Genomic DNA, 20,289 nt, shown 5'->3' on the forward strand with positions numbered 1-20,289 from the left:
GATTCCCTTAGAGACTAAGAGGCCCCATCTAACATTGGTTATTCTCATATTCCTAGTCTGGTTCATACTAACTGCTAACTAAACTCTGGCATTCATTAAAGAGGTCAAAAGCCAATCTTAATTAATAGCATACATATCAGGTTATTACTTCCAAGACCATTCCTGCATTTTACCTATAATTAATCAAGGAGAAGAGAGCTGACTAGTTCTGACCTTTTTCACCTCTCAGCTCCATACACAGAACTAGCTAAGACCATAGTTAATTCAAAACACATGTTGGCCCCCCTTCACTGTAGCCCTACTCAGAACGTCAGACAGAAAGTTGAACAAACATTCCACACAGAATTATTAATTTACACAGAATACAACATATTCTAAAATAAGCATTCTTATAAGACATATCTAAACATCAGGAATATCTAGAATTATTTAGAATCTAACTATTTCCTTATAACAAAATCTACATATCAAGAACTTCTGAAATAGTATTTCAGCCTTTTAAACTTCAGCATGTCTGGCTTTGTTCATTCATAATAGTTTACAGCTGTGCCAGCTAGCATTGGCAATTCACAAGGGACAGAGTTTCATTTCTCACTGACCTTTCCTAACCTTAGCTCGGCCAAACTAGACATTGAAATAATATGAACCATCTGGCAGGACTTCACTTTAGTTGCAAAGTAAAAAGTTAGAATCCAAATTTCAAGCTTTTAACAGAATTAACCCTTCATATGATTTCTTATATATATTATGCCTATGGCTGCCTCATTCCCCCCTTTGAGACTAAAATCAGCTTATGCAGAAATAAGTCTCACAACTCTGGAGAGTATAGTGATCCTAACTGGGAATAGACTTGTGAATCACCATTACCCTACTTGTTAAGGTCCGACGGCATACTGCCGAAGCACATGAGGCCAAGAAACAAAACAACAACCCTGCTAAAACTAAGACTATTAGGGAAATAAACAAGGGACGTATCCAGGAGGTCAATGACCACCACCAGGAGGTAAGATCTAACCCTCCTCGGTAATCCTCCACATTAAGGCTAGCCAACTGTAGGACTTTATCCATAGCATGCCTAACTACATGCGTCCTATTTATGACAATAGTACAGCACTCTGAAGAATTTAGCACTGTGCAGAGGCCACCCTGGGCTGCAAAGAGATAGTCGAGACCCATACGGTTATACCGAGAAACTATACTTAATTCATTAATTTGATCCTGCAATGCATTGACTACTACGTTCAGCTCATGAACTAGAACATGGAGTAGAGACTGAAGTCTCCGAGTAGCCATACCTAGTTCAGTAATACCCGCTACCGGGCCCCCAATTGGAATCCAGGCCGTGGCAGAAAGGGCTACAAGTCTCTTTTTAGTCAGAGGATAAGTAGAATTAATATACTGGAGGGCTAATTCAATCGCCTCATCCTCTGTGGCAACGGAGGAAGGTAAGGACAAAGCCTCTCGCTTAGAGCGGTGCGGGGATAGCGGCTTAAGAGGAATAACTTTAGGAAAATAATTCAAGGTTACCAATACACAAAAATCATATGTGGAGGGAAGAATCATGTGGAGGACATTATCACAGAGCCAGTAATGACCAAGGAGAGGGTGAGGAAAGTTACCAATAAATGTTGGCTCAGGCTGGACAGGGTACTTAGGGTGCCCATAATGCGAGCCCCTATCCCAGGGGGAACGAAGACGAAATGGAGACTTTGCACACCATAGGCGCCAATCCCCAATTGTGACAGGCTGCTCATTTGTTAGTAACTCTTCATACCCCGGGGACTTATGAAAGTAGAAAATAAGCTTGGACACTATAGTCTTCTCAGTGGTACGCTTAGGAGCCAGATAATCACCTGGGTCATAATCTGCAGGTATGGTAGCAGGGCACATAGGAGTACCTGGAGAAACTACCCACACAGATTCTCCTTTTTCTGGGAGAACATTAGTATAATTACAGGGAATGGGAAGAACAGTTGAGATGCTTCTTGTTAAACAAAACACTCCAGAGGCTGGATAGGGAGACGTAAAAACTGGCCTTAGAGAAGATTCAGAGGGGGAAGTAGCATTATAAAAGGACCACCAAGTATAATCCTGGCTCCAAGGACCTGAACTCGAAAAGTAGGGAGGTATAAGAGCTGGGAGTTGCACAGGGACAGGTACAGCTGGGACATCTGTGGTATAAGGAGAAAATCGGGAACACACAATACAAGGGGAAGTAATCTTGGCCTGGCTAATTAGTTCCTGGACTGAGTGTAACCAAAGGTTGGAGCGAGTTGGGGTATTAGAAACAAGGAGGCAAGGAGTAGAAAACAACAAAAGCATCCAAACTACTAACATTTTCTTTCTTCCTAATCTAAAACAAATACAGCAAACTAATTAAGCAATAATATTTCAACAGTCTGTGCTAATCACAGATTACTCTCATATAGTGTTCTCAGTCTTTGAGTTCTTATACCAGTTGGGATAGACCCTCAACTGACAAGGATCAAGCTTTCAAATTCCAAGAAAGCCAGAATCAGGCAAGAAAGAGTCTCAGTGTGAAGCCGAAGTTCAGCCGCTCCTGCAGTATGCAGTTGACCCTTCTTTTCAGCTAGTAGATTCTTTGGTTCGGGTCAAGCGCAACTTCAATGGCTCCGCTGGATCACTTTCTGCTCTCCACTGTCTAGGCTCCGTCTGATCCGTGCTGGGCTCAGTCTGATCAGCAGACTTAATTCGAGACCAATGGACCCATGGAGTAATCCCTGCGACCTTCACAGCTGTAGGGGTAGAAAGCAAAACAGTAAAAGGTCCTTTCCATCGGGGCCCCAAAGGCTGAAGCCTCCAGTCTTTCACCCAAACTCTATCCCCTGGCAGGAAGGAATGTACCTGAGCCTGGAAGGGGACAGGGTTTATTTCTCTCACATAAGACTGAAGCTCAGAAATTATCTTACCCAAGAGGGCTACCTGTTCCTGCACCTGGGCAGACCCTAAAATCCCTATGTCTCCCTTAATTCCCTGTAAAATGGCTGGGGGCTTCCCATACACAATTTCAAAGGGAGAGAGGGCTGTTCCTTTAGTTGGGGTACATCGGAGGCGGAAGAGGGCTAGTGGCAGTGCCTGTGGCCATTTCAGTTGGGTTTCCTGACAAATCTTTGCTAGGCTATTTTTCAAGGTTCTGTTTGCTCGCTCAACCTGCCCTGAACTCTGGGGACGATAGGCACAATGCAATTTCCAGGTAATGCGCAATGCGCGGGACAGGGCCTGAAGTGTAGCTTCAACAAAGGCGGGACCATTATCTGAACCTATGGCAAGGGGCAGTCCATACCTGGGGATGACATCCCTAAGGAGGGCTCGAGCTACTTCTGTGGCTTTCTCAGTGACTGTAGGATATGCTTCCACCCACCCAGAAAAGGTACAGACCATAACTAAGAGATATCGGAGCCTACCAGCTCCTGGGCATTTCTGTGAAGTCTATAACTAGGGACTCAAAGGGTGTTAGATCCTCTAGACTGAACTCCTGGTGGAATACGGGGTCCCTGACGGGCATTATTCTGGGCACAGAGAGTACATCGGGCAGAGGCAGTGGCAACCAGACTATCCAATCCTTCCAGCACCACTACTCGACTTGAGTAGGCGGGCTAGTGCTGTTTTCCCTAAGTGTGATAGGTCATGAGCTTGAGACACTACAGGCCAAGCTAGGTGGCGTGGCACCAGAACTCTGGTATCAGGGAGATGTAACCAGCCATCAGGTCTCCTTACTGCACCTTCTTCTTGAGCCCATTTCTCTTCCATTTGGGTATACATAGGTGTCCATTCTTGCAATCGGATTTGGAACAGGGGGAGTCACAGTACTTGCTGGGGGTCCTCGAGCAGCTTCCTTGGCCACCCGATCAGCATGGCGGATTCCCTCGGGCCACTGGAGTATCTATTCTTTGGTGTCCCCTGCAATGAATGACAGCTACCTTCTTAGGGGCCCACACAGCCTCTAGCAGCTGAAGTATTTCAGGGTCCATACTTAACAGGTTGGCCTGCAGCATTTATGAGTCCCTTTTCCTTATACAAAGCTCCATGAGCATGTAGAGTTGTGAAGGCATACTTGGAATCAGTATAAATGTTGGTCACCAGTCCTGCTGCTAGCTCCAGAGCTCGTATGAGGGCCACAAGTTCTGCTTTCTGGGCTGAAGTTCCTTGGGGCAGGGCTCTTGCTTCTATCACCTTGTCTTCTGTCACCACAGCATAGCCTGCCAATCGCTTGGAGTTCTCCACATAACTGCTTCCATCTGTGAAATAAATTACATCTGGGTCCCTCCACGGAACATCTTTAAGATCTGGTCGACTGGAATACACTTCATCCATAGTTTGGATACAGTCATGATCTGGTGGTCCCTCAGATGCTGGCAAAAGGGTGGCAGGATTAAATGTAGCCACTGTTTCCAGGTGTATCCGTGGATTCTCACACAAACTAGCTTGGTACTTAACCATGCGGTTATTTGTAAACCAGTGATTGCCCTTATACTCCATGAGGGTGAGAACTGCATGGGGGACTTTAACAACCAGTTCTTGCCCCAAGGTCAACTTATCAGCTTCCTGGACCAGTAAGGCTGTTGCTGCAATGGCCCTCATGCAGGCTGGCCATCCTTTAGCCACTCCATCCAGCTGTTTAGACAGGTATGCAACAGGCCTCTGCCAGGATCCCATCATCTGGGTCAGCACACCCAGAGCAACCCCCTGTCGCTCATGGACATACAGTGAGAAAGGTTTCTCCACATCAGGAAGGCCTAACGCAGGGGCTTGGAGTAGGGCTTTCTTTATGGCAATGAAGGATTGTTGAGCAGTAGGTCCCCATTCAAATGGTTCCTTTTCACCCCCCTTTGTGGCTTGGTAAAGGGGTTTCGCCATCAATGCAAAATTTGGAATCCAAATTCTGCAAAATCCGGCTGCTCCCAGAAATTCCCTAACTTCTCTTCTGGACTTGGGTTGGGGAATTGCAGCTACCGCTTGCTTCCTACTAGCATCCAGTCTCCTACTTCCCTGGGAAATACAGAAGCCCAAATACTTCACTTCTGACTGACAGAGTTGGGCCTTTGAGCGTGAGACCTTATAGCCTGCATCCAAGAGTAGCTCCAGCAATTCTCTAGTAGCCTCAAAACACTCTTCCTGGGTCACTGCTGCAATCAGGAGGTCATCTACATACTGGAGTAAAACTCGCCTGGAAGGCTCAGATTTAAAAGTCTTAAGGTCTTGTCCTAGGGCTGTCCCAAAAATGGTGGGGGAATTCTTGAACCCCTGTGGCAGGCGGGTCCATGTATACTGAAGCTTCCTTCCTGTTACTGGGTTTTCCCATTGAAAGGCAAAAAGCAATTGACTGGCTGGGGCCACCCGAATACAAAAGAAGGCATCTTTTAGATCTAGTGTTGTGAAATGGGTAGCTCCAGAAGGTATCAATCCTAACAGGACATATGGATTAGGCACTACAGGATGTAATGAGATAGTGGATTTGTTGACCACTCGTAAGTCTTGGACTGGCCGGTAGTCCTCAGTCCCTGGCTTCTGAACTGGCAATAGTGGCGTATTCCATGGAGACTGGCAAGGACGAATAATTCCATGGGATAACAGACGATTCAAATGTGCTTGAATCCCTTCCAGAGCCTTTCTGGGAATTGGGTATTGGCGAAGATGGATTGGCCGGGCACTTGGAAGTAAGTCTACATGTACAGGAGGAATATTTCGGGCCAACCCTGGGGGATTATCTTCTGCCCATACCCCACTGACCTGAAAGCTGTCTGCCAGGGGTAGGTCAACTTGGCCATGCGACTGATGCAGCCGCCATTCTTCTTCAAGAGGGCAGCAGAAACTCAATATACCCTTAGGGCTGGATGTTGGGGGCCGAAAGGAGACTGAAGTCTGGCCATCAGAGTCAAAAGAAATTTGGGCCCTAAGCTTGGACAGCAGGTCTCGACCTAACAAAGGGATTGGACAGTCTGGCATATACAAGAATTCATGAGTGACTATGTGTGAGCCTAATTGGCATCTACGGGTTGTCAGGAAAGGCCTCCGGTTCTGCACCCCCGTGGCTCCCACCACTCGGACAGTTTTTCCAGACACAGGCGCTAATCGCTCTGTCACAACAGAATGTTCAGCTCCTGTATCAATCATGAATGGAATTGAGCGGCTCCCTATAGTTAGCTTGACCATAGGTTCCTGGGAGCCCAGTTTGTAGGAACCCGGTCTGTCCTATTCGTCCCATTCTGCCATCTCGGCTATCCCGATGATGTCAGATTCAGGAGGCTCATATCTTCCCTCTCGAACTCGGCCTCGGCTTCCTCGATCTCCTGGTCCCCTTCTCAGTCCCTGGCGCCTCTGGGGGCATTCATCTTTCCAGTGCCCTCTTTCCTTACAATAAGCACACTGGTCCCTCTCCAATCTTGGTCTGGGATTCTCCCCCCTTGGCCGGGATTGATTGAAGGAATCTCGGGGCCTGGCTGGTGGTCCGGGGTCCCACTTTGGCTTTCCATTAGCTAGAGGTCGACCTCGGTTAAGGGTGGAATTAGTAATGGCTGCCGCTAAAAGGTCGGCCTTCTTCTGCATCTTCCGGTCAGCCTCTCGGCGCACCTCCTGATCTCTATTAATGAAAACCTTGGTTGCGATCTCAATTAGCTGGGTGGTATTCATCCCTGCGAATCCCTCCTGACGCTGCAACTTCTTCCGGATATCTGGCATACTCTGGGCCACCAATGCACTATTCACCATTCTCTGGTTTTCTTGGGCTTCAGGGTCAAATGGGGTGTATGTTCTGTAGGCTTCAATTAGTCGCTCTAAAAAGGCCCCAGGGGATTCAGTTGCCCCTTGGAGAATTTCAGAGACCTTTGCCAGATTAATGGGCCTCTTTATGCCTTTCCTCATACCTTCCAGTAAGTCCCGGCAATAGCCAGACAACAGTTCATAGTGCTGCCCATCATTTGGATCCCAAGCTGGAGCTGCGCGAGGAAACCGAGCTCTAACCCATCCCTCTGGATCCTGTGTCCCGTCGGGAACACGCTCTCGCGTGATGGCCTCAGCATTTTGCAAAATCTTCCGCCTCTCCTCAGTTGTGAAGAGGGTCAGGAGAAGTTGTTGACAATCAGTCCAGGTTGGGTTATGGGTGGCCATAATGCTAGTCACTAGGTCCACCACTGCCTGAGGCTTTTCAGTATAAGAGGGGTAATGCGTCTTCCAATTCAGGAGATCAGTGGTTGTGAAGGGTACATACTGATAGGCCTGTGCCTGTATAACCTGACCCTGATTATTAGGATCCGGTCGAGTGGTAGTTACCTGTCGGAGTGGCAGAACCCTCGAGGAGGTGGGAATGGAACCTGAGGTAGAGCTAGGAGCTACCCTCCTATCATGCTCAAAGGTAATTGCAGCGGGTCTAACCCATTCAGTGGAGGTAGGTTGAAATCCTGAGGGATGGGGAGGGGTACTCATAGACTGAGAGGTGGTCACAGGTGATTCAGTCCATTGAAAGGGATGCCGGGCCCCTAATGAGTGGGTAGGGGTGCTAGAGGGAGAGGCTGGGCTGTCAGGAGTTGAGGAGTCAGGGAGTGGAGCCCAAAGTGGGTCTACAGAGGTTAACAGGAGAGGATTTGGCACAGAAGGGTAGAGGCCAGGTGAAAAGTCCAACCTAGGATGTGGTGGGGTTCGCACAGGAGGGGAAGAACTATCCGGAGAAGCCTGTACTGGAGAGGCTTGAGCTGGGCGGCGTGGATCTCTAGGGGCGGCACGGAACCCCAACAATGGGCCATAAGGTGGTGGCTCAAGGTCTGAGGGGTCATCAGAGAGTATGGGTTTCTCGGACAGGGTAGGGGCGGAAGCCACCGATTGGGTGGTAAGCTTCCTGGGGCTCTTTCCCTCTTCTAGTTTAGATTTTCTAATCTTTCTTTGAACACGGCCTAACATGAATTTTACTGGGGATCCCATATAAGTTTTCAACCACGAGGGAGGGTCAGTCACAAGGCTGTCCCAGGAATCTATATAAGGGAGTTGTTCAGAATATTCTGGTTCTCCTACAACTATGCTGTAGACCTTCCGGATTACTTCAATATCTAAGCTGCCACTAGGGGGCCACCCCACTCCCATAGATGGCCACTCAACTTCACACAAGGTTCTTAAAGTACCTGAGCTTAAAGTCTGTCCATAGTCATTAATTAAAAAACCTTTTTTAAAATTTCTAAGCATACAGTCTAGGGGGGTAACAATTTGTCTAGATGATGTCCCACCCATAATGCTTACAATTACAACACACAAAAGGGAGGGAGTTTTTGAAAGTGCAGTAAGGGGTCTGCACTCTCGAGACACTAGGTAGACAGACAGCAATCGCTTCCTTCCGTTGCTGACCAATTGAACTCGCGTTAATTGGAAATGCAGCTATAAGAAGTCCGCACTCATTTAGCATTCACTCATCACACATTCCATACAGAAAATCCCACCCAACAATTTCAGATTTCTCAAATACAGATAAGCTCAAGCGTTTTCGCTTCTAGTCCCCGCGACTAGAAGGTACTAGGGCCTTTGCTGAGAATTGATCAGATTCTCCTTCCCTCCTTCTTGAGGGGCTGGTTTACAATTTTCTAGCTAGAATTACAATACAAAATACAAAATACATACCCGGCGAATGTTCTCCAGTCAGTTGGGTGCTGGGATTAATGCAGGATTCAGGATCCCACCGCTGCCACCAAGAATTGTTGCAGGAATTGAGATAGGAATTTGTGATACTTCAGGAGTCAGACAGCACACACCAGAATGAGGGAGAAATCTTCTTTATTTGCCAGCAAACAAAGCAGGACATCAGTTCTAGCTCTCTTCTCCTCTCTCTCAGCTCTCTGTGTCTTTGTCTCAGCTCTCTGTGTCTTTGTCTCAGCTCTCTGTGTCTTCTCCTTCTTCTGTCTGTTCCTTCTGTCCTTCTCTTTCTTCTGAGCTCCTTCCTTTCTTCTTTCTGACGTAAACTGCTTCTGCTCCTACTTAAATAGGGTCCTAAGCCCTCCTCCTAGCCTAGCCTAGCCCAGCCCCCTTTACTCCCAATTGGTTAAGACATTGATTGGCTACCTTGCCTCAACCAATCATTACTTTTGAAATATCAGTTACATAGGTTCCAGACATCCTAAACTGACCTGTGACCTGGGGCCCCTCAAGCCAGACATTTGGTCTCCAGAACTCTTACATTTCTCATTATGATTGATGTCTCATCTATGGCTTAGACTGGATTCCCTTAGAGACTAAGAGGCCCCATCTAACATTGGTTATTCTCATATTCCTAGTCTGGTTCATACTAACTGCTAACTAAACTCTGGCATTCATTAAAGAGGTCAAAAGCCAATCTTAATTAATAGCATACATATCAGGTTATTACTTCCAAGACCATTCCTGCATTTTACCTATAATTAATCAAGGAGAAGAGAGCTGACTAGTTCTGACCTTTTTCACCTCTCAGCTCCATACACAGAACTAGCTAAGACCATAGTTAATTCAAAACACATGTTGGCCCCCCTTCACTGTAGCCCTACTCAGAACGTCAGACAGAAAGTTGAACAAACATTCCACACAGAATTATTAATTTACACAGAATACAACATATTCTAAAATAAGCATTCTTATAAGACATATCTAAACATCAGGAATATCTAGAATTATTTAGAATCTAACTATTTCCTTATAACAAAATCTACATATCAAGAACTTCTGAAATAGTATTTCAGCCTTTTAAACTTCAGCATGTCTGGCTTTGTTCATTCATAATAGTTTACAGCTGTGCCAGCTAGCATTGGCAATTCACAAGGGACAGAGTTTCATTTCTCACTGACCTTTCCTAACCTTAGCTCGGCCAAACTAGACATTGAAATAATATGAACCATCTGGCAGGACTTCACTTTAGTTGCAAAGTAAAAAATTAGAATCCAAATTTCAAGCTTTTAACAGAATTAACCCTTCATATGATTTCTTATATATATTATGCCTATGGCTGCCTCAAGTGCAGCAGGGGCGTAGCTACAGATGGGCCCGGATGGGCCCAGGCCCACCCATTCTTACTTCAGGCCCAGCCATTCTCAGTCTGATCACCAGTCAGGTTCCTAGGTGTCAGTTAGCCTGCACAGCTGCTGCTCATTAGCTCAGCTTCAACCAGGTGCAACAGGAAGTGCCTCATCTGAGAGCCTGTTGCAGCAGTAGCTTCAGTGATTTTTGTTTGTTTGTTTTAGGAGGCTGGTAAGTAATTAAGCAGCAGCCTGTGTCATTTGCTGCTGCTGCTGCTTGGGCATTGGGGGGGGGGGGGGGGGGGGCTCTGCTTTGCTCTTTCTAGGGTAGGCTGTTTTTCCTATGCTCTGCTCTCACTGCCTGCCCCCCCTCCCCCGCAAATCATTCTGGCACATCTTGGGTCTGTACTACCCTGTTTCCCCGAAAGTAAGACATCCCCTGAAAATAAGACCTAGTAGAGGTTTTCCTGAATTGGTAGATATAAGGCCTCCTCCGAAAGTAAGACCTAGCAAATTTTTGTTTGAAAGCAGGGCTGCTGAGAGCCGGACAAGGCCGCCCCTGGGCCGCCCCCCCACCCGAGGTCGCCGGGCCCCCCCCTCCACCCACCCTCCGTCGCTCCCGGAACTAACCTTAAACGCCTCCTTTCACCTTCGCAGCAAGCAGCAGCAGGGCAGACCTCTCCTTCCTCCCGTGCTCCGCCCTCGTGGACGTTACATCAGGCGAGGGCGGGACACGGAAGGAAGGAGTGGCCTGCCCTGCTGCTGCTTGTTGTGAAGGTGAAAGGAGGCGTTTAAGGTTAGTTCCGGGAGCGACGGAGGGCGGGCAGGCCAACCCCGATCCAACCCCGATGTTTCCCCGAAAAATAAGACAGCCCCTGAAAATAAGACCTAGCGCATTTTGGGTGGCAAAAATTAATATAAGACAGTGTCTTATTTTCGAGGAAACACAGTATTAGTGATCCTCCAGGACACAGAGAAACCTGCAACAAAGTCCAGAGCCTCAGTGTTCCTTTAAATAAGTGGGACTCCTCCCATGCAGCTGGGGGAAATCTGTGCACTCATCCAGCCTCAGACCAACACTAGGAGTCAGCAGCTGCCACAGCATTAGGCTGTCTCTCTAGCCCTGCACCACATGGACATTGATTAGTGTCTCATCCAGGACAGTAAACTTCTGGAATAAACTTTTTTGCCATGCCCAGGAGACACAGACTTCAGGTAAAGAAAAAGATTTATACTGGTCGGCGTTTGGGTGGGGGTGAGTTATACAGTGGCCAGGTTAAAAACAAACATAGAAAAAAACCACATTCTGCTATTTAATGCTGTTGGGAGGGTGTGGGCTCAGCAGTACCAAGGTTAAATATTTTTTGGTATATTCTGGGCTTCTGGGTGGGGTGGGAGATTGGGAAGGCCAGGGAAGGGCTAGACTGATGCCAGACTATGGGTGAAGGGGAGGGAAGGGCAGGATTGATGCCAAACTATGGGGGATGGGAGGTAGGGCAGGGCTATGCTGTGAAACAGGATGATTTCAGAGATTGCAGGTTACCCAATTCCAGGCTGGATATTTTGGGACAGTCCTAGATTTCTGACCATCCCATCTTGGTGCATTATGGGATTTGTAACAGTGATTTCAATGGGTAGGATCAGGCACTGCAAATCCTACACTGCTGTAGGTTTTAAAGTCTAAACCAGGACTGTCCCAAAATCTCCAGCCTGGAACTGCGTAACCTGACATCTCTATAACTTCTACTACTACTACTACTACTATTTAGCATTTCTATAGCGCTACAAGGCATATGCAGCGCACAAACATAGAAGAAAGACAGTCCCTGCTCAAACAGCTTACAATCTAATAGACAAAAAATAAATAAAGTAAGCAAATCAAATCAATTAATGTGAACGGGAAGGAAGAGAGGAGGGTAGGTGGAGGCGAGTGGTTACGAGTCAAAAGCAATGTTAAAGAGATGGGTTTTCAGTCTAGATTTAAAGGTGGCCAAGGATGGGGCAAGACGTAGGGGCTCAGGAAGTTTATTCCAGGCGTAGGGTGCAGCGAGACAGAAGGCGCGAAGTCTGGAGTTGGCAGTAGTGGAGAAGGGAACAGATAAGAAGGATTTATCCATGGAGCGGAGTGCACGGGAAGGGGTGTAGGGAAGGACGAGTGTGGAGAGATACTGGGGAGCAGCAGAGTGAATACATTTATAGGTTAGTAGAAGAAGTTTGAACAGGATGCGAAAACGGATAGGGAGCCAGTGAAGGGTCTTGAGGAGAGGGGTAGTATGAGTAAAGCGACCCTGGCGGAAGATGAGATTTTTGGTCCTTTATTCTACAATTGGTAAAGGGTGGTCTGTGTTCAGTATGTGACCAAGTTGAGAGATTCTGTGTGCATGTAGTTCATGTGAGGATCTATATGAGTTTGACTTGTCTGGCTTTTCTAATGGGAACGTTAGTCTCAGAAGGAAAGGAAAGCAGTAGAGCCAGAGGAAAGAAAGCGACTTCAAAGCTATTTACCTGTTTTATAAATACAGCTTAATCAGTTATTTGCATTTGTTGCAAAGCAATGTTTGAAGGATATGTGCCATTTGCTTGTTATTATTTTTCAGGACACTGTAATGTGTGTTGAGATGTTTGCCTTATAGTAGACATATGTGGTCAAGTTTAAGTTATGGGATAATATAACTATATTTTAAAAATGCCAGTGTTCCATTAAGTATGTAGTTTATGTTGATGCAGGACAGCTGTTGGGCAGACTGTTTACTTAGAAATCCATCATCAAGTGCATTCTTAAGGCATTATTTAGTAGATCTCAAGAAACACCTATATACATAGTGCCCACCCATATCAGCTCTTGGCCCACCCAAAATGGCAGGTCTGGCTACACCACTGTCAGAGCCACAGGGGCTGATCTTGCCAGGTACTTGTGACCTGGATTGGCCACGGATGGAGAAACAGGATAATGTGTTTGATGGACCTTTGGTCTGCCCAGTATGATAATGCTTATATTCTTAGGTAATATTATTTGGATAATTATCCAGTTAGGGGACTGAATATCCCTTCTAACCAGGTAACTTCCATCATACTGGTGCCACAAGAAACCGTTGTATACCTTTTTTAACTTTTTTTTAATAATGCTCTTACAGTGAAATTATACATAAAGATTTTGTTCTTATTAATATGACAGTGCTCAGTAATCACATATTACATCGACTAGGCTTTCAAACATCATAGCACTGCAGCCCTCCCTACCTCCTTTCATTATTACTTTGTTCTTTTTTTCTTTTTGTTTTATATATGGTTACACTAGTAACTTTTCTTTTATTCCATCTTAATGACTTGTTCACTTATCTTAGGGCTGTCAGTCCTTCGGGCTGCTGCTGATGTAGTTGTGCCTCCGGTGTAACTAGTGTGTGTAGTTTTGTGCCCGTGATCACTCTAGATAAAACGTCTCTTCACTTAGTTCTCATCCGTTCACTCGATTCCCACTCGGTGTGATTACTGAGCACTGTCATATTAATAAGAAAAAAACCTTTATGTATAATTTCACTGTAAGTGCATTATAAAAAAAGGTATACGACGGTTTATTTTGGAGCTAGTATGATAGTAAACGTGAAACCAGCAATATCAGTTACCCCAGAAAAAGAAAAGTGTTAAAACTATCTAGATGGAGGTGGTCTGTAAGGACATTCACTATTGATGAATATCCTGGTCAGCGGCATTTATGCATATCACAGGTGCTGATAATTAGATAATTGCTTTGAATATTGATTCACCTCTGCTTTGGTCATGTGTCTGTGTTATTAGATTGTAAGCTTTAAGAAGTAGGAACTATATATTATGTGTATCTGTAAAGCACTATGTACACCTGGTGAAATGAGGATGCTAATAATCATAAATTTCCAGGAAAAATCAAATCCCAGAATGAAGAGCCTTGCACAAAAGCACTAGGCCATTTGCTTTTCTGTAATTAGGAGACTCGGCACAAAGCACTGTTTGATTATGGGTTGTCTCACAGATGGGCCAGAATGCAGGGCAGAACAGAAAGGGTGCCATTGTGTTAAATAACCATCCTCTGTAACTACAAACGTTCCATGCTATTGTTCTGTGTCTGCGCAAGCTCACTGAGCCTCGCCAGGACCAATTCCATTCCATTCTTCTTGCTCCACTACTATCAGTCTGATTATTCATTGAGATGTAATAACCAAGTCTCACTATTTAATTGCAGTCAGAGAAGTAAAACTGGAGAATTACTAACTGGCATGACTGTACTTAACCCATGATCTAATTGAGGGCTTGCTGAACTAATTACAATAAATTGAGGGAAAGAAGAGTTTTAACACTCAACTTGGCTGAATATTTATCATGGAACTAAGCATAGCTGTGTTACATATTTTAATATTCTGAGCAAACACAGGGCATTAAAATAAAGATGTTGATGCCTTTATTTGGGGGTGGGGAGATTCAATGTTAAAAGCTGTATCATTGGATTGTAGTAATATAGCATGATGTTATAACTTTGATGAGCTTAAATTTATTTTTGTGTGTTGGTGAAAGGATTATGCTTATTATTATGTTTTTCACATGTTTGTGTAATGCTGTCATTTTATCCATTCAGTGCTGTATCAGGATGGGAAAATAAAATATACCCCCTGATATGCAAAGGCATTTAACCAGAAGGGATCGGCACCTGGCTGGATAAATGCCACATAGCCAGCGGTGCGGCCATATTTGGTTGCGTGCAAGGCAGACCGATCTTTGGCCAGTTTGACTGTGACCAGCCAGCTCTGAATATCGGCTTGGCTGGTCAAAGTCAAAGCAGCCCAAAGTAAACCGGATATTCAGTGCTGTTCACCAGAAATGGCCCGGACTTCAATATCCAGTTTTAGAGCCAACCACAGGAGTTAGCCCAGCTAACTCTCATGGTCTGAATATCAGCCTCATAGGGGTCAACATTCAAAGGGATTTAACTAGTGATTTTTTTTGTAGGAAAAAAGGTACCAGCCCTCATACAGGACAACCTTAGGGGTAGGGGCACTATGGCTCGGCCCCTACAGTAGCCACACCCATAGTAGTCCCACCCCCTTTACTAGCCATGGAGCATATAAAAAGGCATCATCATTGAAAATATTATACAGTATAGGAGACAAAAAATAATTTGTGATTTTATCAATCATTTCTGTAAACTGTTGCAGCTATCTGTTCTGTTAACTCCATTTCCAAGGCCTCTTGTCCATTTATTTCTTTACTCTCCTCCTTTCTTCTCTACTTCCTGTCCAATGTCCATAAGCAAAAGCTGGGTCCTCTGCGAACTTGACTGATGGACATGTAGAGTGTATCTAGCTTTTGCCTATTTTCTCAGTCCATGTGCATTTTTTTCCTCTCTTCCCTTTACCTCCTCTCCATCCATGTGCATCTACACCCTCTTTTTCCGTCCATTCCCTTCCATCCATATGCATCTCCTTCCTCTCTCTCCCCTCCCCAGAATCCGTGTCATCATTTCTCCTCTCTCCTCTCCCCTCCATCTATGTCCAACATTTCTCCTCCCTCCCCTCACGTCCCCTCCCCTCCTTTCCTTCCATGTCCAGCATTTCTCCTCTTTGTGCACCCGTCCCCTCCCTTCCATGTTCAGCATTTCTTCTCTCTCCTGCCCTCCATGTCCTATCTCTCTCCCCTCCTCTCATGTTCAGCATTTCTCTTCTCTTCCCTCTCCTCCCCTCCTCTCCCTCATGTCCAGCATTTTTTCTCTGTTCTCTCCTCTCCAATCCATCCATGTCCAGCATTTCTCCTCTCTCCCCTCCCTTCCATATCAGCATTTCTCTGCTCTCCCCATTCCTCCCCTCCTCTCCACATCCAGCATTTCTTCTCTCTTCCCTCCCACCTACCTAGCCAACCTCACCCACTTTCTCTATTTCCTGCCTTCCCTTGGTCCAGTATAGCCACCCCCCCCCCCCCGGGTCCAATATTTCTCCTCAAGCTTTCTTTCCTCTCCCGCTGCCTTCCTCTGAGGGTCCTGACCCCCAGCAGTAATCAGACAGTACCAGGCCCAGCACCAACACTAACTTCAGCAGTGAGGAGCCTTCACACCCACATGTTTGTGAAAGCCCTGTTGGTTCTGCCCTCTCTGACATGTATGCCTCAGAGGGGCACAGTGAGGGTTTGATGGGGGAAGGAGGCGTGGTATGGAGCAAGAGACAGGTGTGGCTGAGGGCTGGCAGGTGTGGCAAGGACTTGAGGAGCTGAGACACAGAGGAGGCAAGGCAGGAAAGGTGAGGATCCAGACCATTCAGCAATTCTCCACTCTTTTTCACAAACCAACAATTCCACCTCTCCACTCTCTAAAGTTTGGTTTTGATCTAGTCACTTTTAAAGAAGGTCTAATTCACAACCTTTTTCTTTCTGGCACAAAGAAATCATTTTGCTATCTGTTATAGCAAAAAAATGTGCATCACAAAAGACCATCCATCTTACACCCACAAAATATCCCCAAAATACCCACTCTCAAAACCTTTTTCTATCAGCGAATATCTGATTTAAACATTTTTTTTTCGTTTGATTATATATGGTTTAAATGTTTTTTTGTGTTAGAAGCATGTCCCTTGTGCCACTTTTTGCACATTATTATTTTTTTTTTAATGAACCCCTGTAGCACGTGATGCCTGGCTACCTTCTTTTGTAAATAATCTCGTGACCTCAGCTTGGTATATTGATGGTGCTGTATCAGTCACTTCAGTTGTCCAGTGTTTTATAAGTGTTCCGCATTTCTACTGAAATCAAGTGGCATCAAACACCCATGGCTAAAGGACACTGAGGCCGAATTTCAGACTGTGAGAGTTAGACTGTCTTAACTCCTGCAGTCTGTGCTGAGATTCGATATTCAATGCCAGGCCGTTTCCAGTGACTGGCATTGAATATCCGGTTTATCTTTGGCTGGTCAGAATTTAACTGGCCAAACTGATATTCAGCCCTGCCCGGTTAAATTCAAACCAGACAAAGATATTCTAGGGCTGCATGCAGCCAAATATGGCCGCCAAACTTGGCCGATCACATTTTAAAAATCGGCGGATAGCCGATTATATCGCCTGATATAACCCCTATCTGCTATCCAGTAACCAACAATATTCAGTATTACATGGCCAGCCATATACCACTGAATATCTATCGGCAGACAGCCAGTTTTCTGGCATTTATCCAACCAAGTGCTGATCCTGGCCAGTCAGATCCCACTGAATATCAGGGGGATTGAGTTTCGGAAATTGAGGTGCTGGAAATAATCTCATGGTAGAGGCTTCTATCGCTTCAGTAAAAAGCTAACAGATTTACATTTCATCACTGTTATACACCAAGGACCCTGTTTACTAAGGTGCAGTAATGTTTTTAGCGCGTGCTAAAAATGCTAGCACACCTACAGCACGGCTTAGTAAACAGAGCCCCAACCCTTTGATGAATACATCCTTAATTATTAAACTGAGTATTTGCTAAAATCATGTACTAGTACCAAAAAATACATGGGTCAATATTTAGTCCCAGTGGTAAGCATTTCTTTTAAATACTGGCCATGGTGCTGAATATATATGAAACACTGATTACTTGCAATTTTATATATACTCCCTCGTTCTATAAATGGTGCCAAAGATAGGCATGCAATTGGGTGCTTGGGTTTAAATAGGGTCGTTTATGCATACAAATTAATTGGCTCAATTGGCACTTGCTTGGTGATAACTCTCAGTTGGCTTTAACAAGTGTTAATTTGCACATATACACATAACTGTTCTATCCCACTATTCTACAATGTCTGTTTTCTATAGGGGGCCCTTTTACTAAGCCGTGTAGGTGCCAACACGCACCCAATGTGCGCCAGTTTGGAGTTACCACCCGGCTACTGCGTGGCCTTTGTGGTAATTTCATTTTTGACGCGCGTCTGAAAAATAATTTTTATTTTCTGACATGTCAGCTATGCATATCAAGTGGCATTCTAGATGCGTAGGTCATTACCACCAGTTACCGTGTGAGACCATACTGCTAAGTCAATGGCTGGCGGTAAGGTCTCAGACCCAAAATGAATGCACCCCAATTTTTATCAGACCCAAAATGGACGCGCCCCAATTTTTATTTTACATGTCCATTTTCGGCCAAAATATTTTAAAGGCCTTTTTTACAGGTGCGCTAAAAAATGGATTTGCGTACGTCCATAACGCATGCCTACACTACCGCAGCCCATTTTTCAGTGCACCTTTGTAAAAGGACCCCATAGTGTGGCTAAATGCAAGCCTTGGGATAGCGTAAATGCTCAAGTTAGGCGTGAAAATCCAGACTTAAGCTAGTATTCCACATGGAACTGTCATTATAAAATTTGCACTTAACTTTAGGAGCCCTTTACTGAATGAACCCCAAACTGACAATATTCAGCTGCTATACTGTAGCTATGAGGTTATTTGCGTCCTGAAGAGGAGTGGCCTAGTGGTTAGGGTGGTGGACTTTGGTCCTGGGGAACTGAGGAACTGAGTTCAATTCCCACTTCAGGCACAGGCAGCTCCTTGTGACTCTGGGCAAGTCACTTACTCCTCCATTGCCCCATGTATGCCGCATTGAGCCTGCCGTGAGTGGGAAAGCGAGGGGTACAAATGTAACAAAAAAAATATATTGCCAGAGTGTGGGCAGTCCTACAACTATATGCCTCTATTTAGATGCCCTGGGTATGCACAGTAGGATCCTATTCTATAACTAGATCCGGGCACCCAGATTCCAATACTAGCGTAACCCAGGATCGGTGCACCTAAAATTTACACAGCTGCAGTTAAATCAGTCGAACACCTGGTGTAACTGCAGCCACGCAAATGCAGTAGGGATGCATATAACTGACAGTATTCTATAAATTATCCCCTTAATTCTATAAAAGTCACTCAAAATTGCATGCGCAAATTTGGGTGTGTGCTCACTTTGTGTGCAATGTCATTGAATAGCGAGCTAGTTAGCGCTAATAGGCTTTTTAACAAGCAATTGTTGGCACTAATTGGATTTAATTGGAAATTATGTATGTAAATTCCTGCGCCTAAATTTTACATGTGAGCTTAAAAAAAGAGATGCAGAAATGGGAGAGTCATGGGCTGAATGTTAGTGCTAGCAGCCTGGCTCCATTCCAATTACCGTGGAGTATGTACTTTCAGAATAGGTTCGCTCTTCCCCAGAATGTTGTCCAGTTCCTAACAAATCTAAATCCCTCCTCCCTGCACCATCGTCTCAATCACGCATTGAGATTTTGTAGCTCTGCATGTCTCTTGGGTCCTGTGCCTCCTAAGCTCACTTAAAAGTGAAAAAGGAGCTCAGTATAATAATTCACCCATGCCAAACCACCTGCAATTTATCAGTGGTCAGTTCAGGTAATATTTATTTTTTTAATCACTGTGAACCATGTGCACCTATTTATTTATATTATCCAGTGTTCTGGGATATTGTCCAGTGTTTTGGGATTGTGTATTATTGATTTTATATTACAAAGCAATCTTCTTATTTTTTTTGTCATAGGCATTAAAAGCTTTTCCTTTCAAAAATCTCTAGTTCAGAAAATTGTTTAAATAATGTTGGCTTAATTTGTGTATTACAATTGTAATTTTATAGTAAATTTCCAGTTATTTGCTGATCTCTTTTTCTGTAATCCACCTTGGACTATTTTGGGATAATTCAGGCTACAGATGTTGATTAGATTAGATGTTGCAAAATATATTCACAAGCAAAATGGTATAAGAATCACAGGGGTCCTTTTACTAAGCCGCGGTAAAAAGTGACCTTTGGTAGAGTAGGTACATGTATTGGGCGCACACCGGGCCAGTTTTTATTGCATCTACAAAAAATGGTTTTTTTTTAAAATGGGACGGAAAAAGGGCCTGAGGTAAAAATTAAATCAGTGCACTCCCCAAACTGACCTGAGCCCTTAACACCACCCATTGATCTAGCAGTCTCACACGTTACACGCACAGCATAGGAGCCAACTTTTCAAAATGATTGGGAGTACTGCAATTTTTTTTTACAGGTGGTGCATTCCCCCCTCCGAGTTCCGCGCCGGCCCCCCTCCCTCCATCCCCCTCCCTCCGAGTGCCAGTCCCAACCCCAGCCCTACCTTTTCTCCCACAACAGTCCTCCACCGGCCTGCCCTCGCCTTCCTGCGTGCTGCCCAGAATTTTAAAAGTCATCTTACGAGCAGACTCGACACTTCAGCCTTCCCTTCTCTCGTCTCTGCTCTGGTCCTGCCAGAGCTGAGACAAGAGAAGGGAAGGCTGAAGCGCCAAACCTGCTCGCCTTTCACTGCTGCTGCCAGGAC

General features: G+C 45.2%; 1 protein-coding gene across 2 annotated transcripts in view; it reads left to right on the top strand.

Moving 5' to 3' along the window:
* The window catches only part of SORBS2 (sorbin and SH3 domain containing 2), a 610,065-nt gene that overhangs the window by 355,471 nt on the left and 234,305 nt on the right, over positions 1-20,289 (top strand). The gene's annotated exons all lie outside the window — the stretch shown is intronic.

This window comes from Microcaecilia unicolor, chromosome 2 (assembly GCF_901765095.1).
Source record: "Microcaecilia unicolor chromosome 2, aMicUni1.1, whole genome shotgun sequence".
NCBI classification, from domain to species: domain Eukaryota; kingdom Metazoa; phylum Chordata; class Amphibia; order Gymnophiona; family Siphonopidae; genus Microcaecilia; species Microcaecilia unicolor.